At 43.2% G+C, this 6,586-nt stretch overlaps 1 long non-coding RNA gene across 1 annotated transcript; it reads left to right on the forward strand.

Annotated features, from left to right (window-relative positions):
- The first annotated feature begins 2,629 nt into the window (after positions 1-2,629).
- On the forward strand, positions 2,630-6,072 carry LOC115186607 (uncharacterized). Its single transcript, XR_003875795.1, has 2 exons — positions 2,630-2,871; positions 5,971-6,072. It is a non-coding gene; the product is annotated as an uncharacterized LOC115186607 (long non-coding RNA).
- Positions 6,073-6,586: the final 514 nt, after the last annotated feature.

The following is a 6,586-nucleotide window of genomic DNA, read 5'->3' on the forward strand; positions in this document are numbered from 1 at the left end:
GGGCATCTACACAAACAGCCACCTGAACTACTGCCCTAGAAAAGACAAGGAGCAGTCTACACAAACAGTGAATCTGAGAAAAATGGTTTCAGTTTGTTTTTTAGTCCATGCATATCAACCATGACCACTGATCTGACCTATGACCCCTAAAACGCAAAAGAAAAGTGCAATAACTAGAAATCTGAATGTGTTTATTCAGCTTTCTTGTTGTTTTTCTGTTTGATGAACTATTGAGAGTTCTGTGTTATTTCTTATTTTATGTACCTTATTTCACCAGGTGGCCAGTTGAGAACAAGTCCTTTATTTCACCAGTAGGCCAGTTTGAGAACAAGTCCTTTATTTCACCAGGTAGGCCAGTTGAGACAAGTCCTTTATTTACCAGGTAGGCCAGTTGAGAACAAGTTCTCATTTACAACTGCGACCTGGCCAAGATAAAGCAAAGCAGTGTGACACAAACAACACAGAGTTACACATGGAATAAATGTCACGTCCTGACCAGTAAAAGGGGTTATTTGTTATTGTAGTTTGGTCAGGACGTGGCAGGGGGGTGTTTGTTTTGTGTGTTTTCGGGGCTTTGATGTATGTTCTATATTTTTCTATTTCTATGTTTATTCTAGGTTTCTCTTTCTATGTTGTGTTTTTTCAATGACGTCCAATTAGAGGCAGCTGGTGGTTGTGAGTGAAGGATACTTGTTGCAGAGTTGTATGGCATTGAAGGGTCGTTTGGAGGTTTGTTAACACGTGTCCAAAGAAGGGCCAGATGTATACAGAATTGTGTCGTCTGCGTAGAGGTGGATCAGAGACTCACCAGCAGCAAGAGCGACATCATTGATGTATATAGAGAAAAGAGTTGGCCCGAGAATTGAACCCTGTGGCACCCCCATAGAGACCGCCAGAGGTCCGGACAACAGGCCCTCCGATTTCACACACTGAACTCTATCTGAGAAGTAGTTGGTGAACCAGGCGAGGCAATCATTTGAGAAACCGAGGCTGTTGAGTCTGCCGATAAGAATGCGGTGATTGACAGAGTCGAAAGCCCTTGGACAGGTCGATGAAGAACGGCTGCACAGTATTGTCTTTATCAATGGCGGTTATGATATCGTTCAGGACCTTGAGCGTGGCTGAGGTGAACCCATGACCCAGCTCTGAAACCAGATTGCATAGCGGAGAAGGTACGGTGGATTCGAGATGGTCGGTTGATCTGTTTATTAACTTGCTTTCGAAGACTTTAGAAAGGCAGGGGAAGGAAGATATAGGTCTTTAACAGTTTGGGTCTAGAGTGTCACCCCCTTTGAAGAGGGGGATGACCGCGGCAGCTTTCCCAGTCTTTAGCGATCTCAGATGATACGAAAGAGAGGTTGGACAGGCTAGTTATGTAGTTGTGTTTTTCATTTTTGAATGTTGTATTGTAGTAGGGCCTAACCCCACAAATTATTCTGGTGATGGAGAGAGACACCAGCAAGACACAGAGACAGCAACAGACGCACAGAGAAAGTGATGGAGAGAGGCAGAGGAGGGGAGTGTACAGTAGACTGTATTACTTACTGCTGCTATAGGGATTCTAATTACTGCACTGTTTGTGAGTCTGTATGTATGTATGTGTGAGAGAGAGAGGAGACGAGAGGAGAGAGATAGAGAGAGATAGAGAGGAGAGAGAGAGAGAGAGAGAGAGAGAGAGAGGAAGAGAAGAGAGAGAGAGAGAGAGAGAGAGAGAGAGAGAGAGAGAGAAGAGAGAGAGAGGAGAGGAGAGAGAGAGAGAGAGAGAGAGAAGAGAGAGAGAGATAGAGAGAGAGAGTGTTTAGGTACTGTGGGATTCTTTAATCAGTTTGGCTCATTAGACAGGTCAGAGTCTATGTTTGAAGTTCTTGAATGATTTTTGGCAATACACTGGTGTTGTATTCATGGTTTTAGCTGTTGAAATTCCGTCCCGGACCCCCCTACTGGCTATGGGCTAAGCCACCAATGTCTTCACATCCTAGGGGAGAGAGGAGCTGCTACCCCTGGGGAGAGAGGATGCTACCCCTGGGGAGAGAGGAGCTGCTACCCCTGGGGAGAGAGGAGCTGCTACCCCTGGGGAGAGAGGAGCTGCTACCCCTGGGGAGAGAGGAGCTGCTACCCCTGGGGAGAGAGCTGTTTCCCCTGGGGAGAGAGGAGCTGCTACCCCTGGGAGAGAGGAGCTGCTACCCCTGGGGAGAGAGGAGCTGCTACCCCTGGGGAGAGAGGAGCTGCTACCCCTGGGGAGAGAGGAGCTGCTACCCCTGGGGAGAGAGGAGCTGCTACCCCTGGGGAGAGAGAGGAGCTGCTACCCCTGGGGAGAGAGAGGAGCTGCCTACCCCTGGGGAGAGAGAGGAGCTGCTACCCCTGGGGAGAGAGGAGCTGCTACCCCTGGGAAGAGGAGCTGCTACCCCTGGGAGAGAGGAGCTGCGACCCCTGGGGAGAGAGGAGCTGCTACCCCTGGGGAGAGAGGAGCTGCTACCTACCCCTGGGGAGAGAGGAGCTGCTACCCCTGGGAGAGAGGAGCTGCTACAGGAGAGACTGTGACCCTGCTTGGGAAGAGTTAACGATTGGTGATTGTTGGGGCACGTTTGGCAGGAACTTCCAGTGATGAAGACTGCTGCACTTGCTGATGTTTCACATTATGCCATGGCCGTCTCAGTCACCAGGTCTCAACACAATAGAACACCACCATCCCTCCAATAGACTTCCAGACAGGTGTAGAATGTTTGCCAAGGCACATTGTAAGAGCTGTAAAGAGAGAGGCACTCGGAGAGAGAACAGGCAGAACCTGATATGTAAATGAGCAGAGCAAACGAAAGTAACTTTCGACGACCGAATGATCATTCAGACTCTGTTTCTATTGAGAGATAAAAGGTAAGACGACGATTGTCGTGTGTATTAATATAGTTGATGATATTGTCGTGTGTATTCATATAGTTGATGATATTGTTGTGTGTATTCATATAGTTGATGATATTGTTATGTGTATTCATATAGTTGATGATATTGTTGTGTGTATTCATATAGTTGATGATATTGTTGTGTGTATTCATATAGTTGGTGATATTGTTGTGTGTATTAATATAGTTGGTGATATTGTTATGTGTATTCATATAGTTGATGATATTGTTGTGTGTATTCATATAGTTGATGATATTTTTGGTGGACAGTGTTATAATAGTCCTACTCTCCTTAAAATGTTTTCGATATAAATTAGATGCGTGGGGTGAATTCGTTCTGTGCCCATCTGTGTGCCCCAGGGTGATCGCTCCTACACTATCTACAATCTAAAAGGGTTCTTTGGCTGTCCCCATAGGAGAACCCTTTGTAGAACCCTTTTTGGTACTAGGTAGAACACTTTTGGGTTCCGTGAAGAACCCTTTCCACCGAGGGTTCTACATGGAAGCCAGAAGGGTTCTACCTGGAACCCAAAAGCGTTCTCCTATGGGGACGGCCGGAGGACCCGTTTGGAACCCTTTATTCTAAGAGTGTACTGTATCATAGGTCTATAGATTTGTCTTCTCAAAACAGGCTTAAAACACAACAAGCAACAAACAAACATGTTCTCTTTATAATCTACAGTTAACTCTTTTCACTCAGGAAGGTATGTTGTGTGAAAGAGAGACAAATAAATATTGTTAGAGAGCCTAACAACAACTTACACTTCCTAAAAAACAGTTTTGTGGTGTATTCTTGTGCCCACCGTAACAAAATGTTGGCACAGAAACCGTTTAGGTAACGTTGTACAGTGTTTGGAGTAAACTGTTTCTGTCACATGTCAAAACTGTTGGCTGTGGAGGAAACTAATGAATACATCCCAGATTGTAGCCTACGACTCGGCATGTTGATACCTGATGCTGAAACCTGAACGTAGCCTGAGGGGTATACTATGATGCAAGCTAGATATACTGGTTTTCTAAAGTTAGCCAGCTTCAGTTAGCTTCACATTCCAGCTCAGGCCTCATCCATCAGAATATACAGAGTGCTAGTCATCAGGAAGTTGCTCTCTCAGCAGAACAAAAATATCTCAATGACTTGACATGTTCTGGTTGTGAGCCTTTTCACAAGTTTTACATTTGCAGGAAATTTCTTCTGCAGTGGGGGTGATCAAATTAAGATATTTTATCTGTACACATCATTATACATGGTGATATGTTGCTGCAAGTGATAGACACCATTTAGAGACAGAATACAGACAGAAGAGTTTACACAATGTTTCCATACAACTTTATACACAACTAGGTAGAGTGAGCATAGAGCTATAAGAGAATGAACAGTGGATATACACATATACAGTAGAGTGGATATACAGTTGATATAGAGTACAGTGGATATACAGTTGATAAACAGTACAGTGGATATACTGTTGATATACAGTACAGTGGATATACAGTTGATATACAGTAGAGTGGATATACAGTTGATATACAGTACAGTGGATATACAGTTGATATACAGTAGAGTGGATATACAGTTGAATACAGTACAGTGGCTATACAGTTGATAAACAGTACAGTGGCTATACAGTTGATAACAGTACAGTGGATATACAGTTGCTATACAGTACAGTGGATATACAGTTGATATACAGTACAGTGGATATACAGTTGATAAACAGTGGATGTCCACATTTACAGTATCAGTATAAATATATCTAAGAGAGATGAACAGAGCTAATGCAGTATAGTTCAGTTATTTAGTGTACAGTTCAGAGATGGCTTGATGTGGTGTGCAGCGTAGACTTCCTTGTCCTTTAGTCTCTATGGGCCAGGTGGCGAGTTGGTGAGGGCCACAGCAGTCCTTTAGTCTCTATGGGCCAGATGGCCAGTTGGTGAGGGCCACAGCATAGTCCTTTAGTCTCTATGGGCCAGATGGCCAGTTGGTGAGGGCCACAGCATAGTCCTTTCGTCTCTATGGGCCAGGTGGCGAGTTGGTGAGGGCCACAGCATAGTCCTTTAGTCTCTATGGGCCAGATGGCCAGTTGGTGAGGGCCACAGCATAGTCCTTTAGTCTCTATGGGCCAGGTGGCCAGTTGGTGAGGGCCACAGCATAGTCCTTTAGTCTCTATGGGCCAGGTGGCGAGGGCCACAGCATAGTCCTTTCGTCTCTATGGGCCAGGTGGCGAGTTGGTGAGGGCCACAGCATAGTCCTTTAGTCTCTATGGGCCAGATGGCCAGTTGGTGAGGGCCACAGCATAGTCCTTTAGTCTCTATGGGCCAGGTGGCCAGTTGGTGAGGGCCACAGCATAGTCCTTTAGTCTCTATGGGCCAGGTGGCGAGTTGGAGAGGGCCACATCATGGGGAAAGAAAAATATGATCACCCTGTTGCAGGAAAACTAAAATGTGTCGTGTATTTGAGTGTATTTAAGCTTTAGAAAAAATTTCTGAAGATGATAAATTCCACTTTCCATTTTAAAATTATTAATTAATTATAATTCACAAATTAATTCACATTTCCTGTTGCTAAAGGATTATTTTCCTGCTGTAGCAAACTGGCTCAAATTAAGATCCAACATCTGTAGCAATACCTCTCTCAAATGTATATGGTTATATCAGGATATATATACCTCTCTCTAATGTATATGACTATATCAGGATATATATACCTCTCATGTATATGACTATATCAGGATATATAAACCTCTCTCTAATGTATATTGCTCTATCAGGATATATAAACCTCTCTCTAATGTATATGGTTATATCAGGATATATACTTCTCTAATGTATATGGTTATATCAGGATATATACCTCTCTAATGTATATGGTTATATCAGGATATATACCTCTCTCTAATGTATATGGTTATATCAGGATATTTTACCTCTCTCTAATGTATATGGTTATATCAGGATATATATACCTCTCTCTAATGTATACGACTATATCAGGATATATATACCTCTCTAATGTATATGGTTATATCAGGATTCACTTTTGACCATTTGACATCTTGTATTTACTGTTGTTTAGGCTGGTTGAATGAGTTGCCTATGAAATATACTTAATCTGCAAGAAAACAGGCGGCTGCACCAGTGACTGTAAGTTATGTGATTTCCTCATATGAAATTAAAATATGTTTGTAGCCTACGCAGTTACACAATGGCTGTTGAAACTGTGGAACATATTATCTCGGTAACATTAAATAAATGTGTTTATATGTAGGAAAGACGGGCAGACTCTCGTACTGTTGGTCTAGGCTACCGACAAACTATGATAAGGTTAGGTCGACGTCAGACATTCAATAGTCAGAGTAGGTTTGAGCTATGATCACTTATCATGATGACAAACCTGATGTTCTCTGTGAACTGATCTGATCTGATCTGATCTAAACTGGTCATCTATGATGTGTAGGTTATATACAGTACATTCTCTGTCCTGCTACTGGTAGGACTATAACATCATGTGATCTGAACAGGTTTAGACTGGTCATCTATGATATGTAGGTTATATACAGTACATTCTCTGTCCTGCTACTGGTAGGACTATAACATTATGTTGATCTGAACAGGTTTAGACTGGTCATCTATGATATGTAGGTTATACAGTACATTCTCTGTCCTGCTACTGGTAGGACTATAACATTATG

Source organism: Salmo trutta, unplaced genomic scaffold (genome assembly GCF_901001165.1).
Source record: "Salmo trutta unplaced genomic scaffold, fSalTru1.1, whole genome shotgun sequence".
Lineage (NCBI taxonomy): Eukaryota > Metazoa > Chordata > Actinopteri > Salmoniformes > Salmonidae > Salmo > Salmo trutta.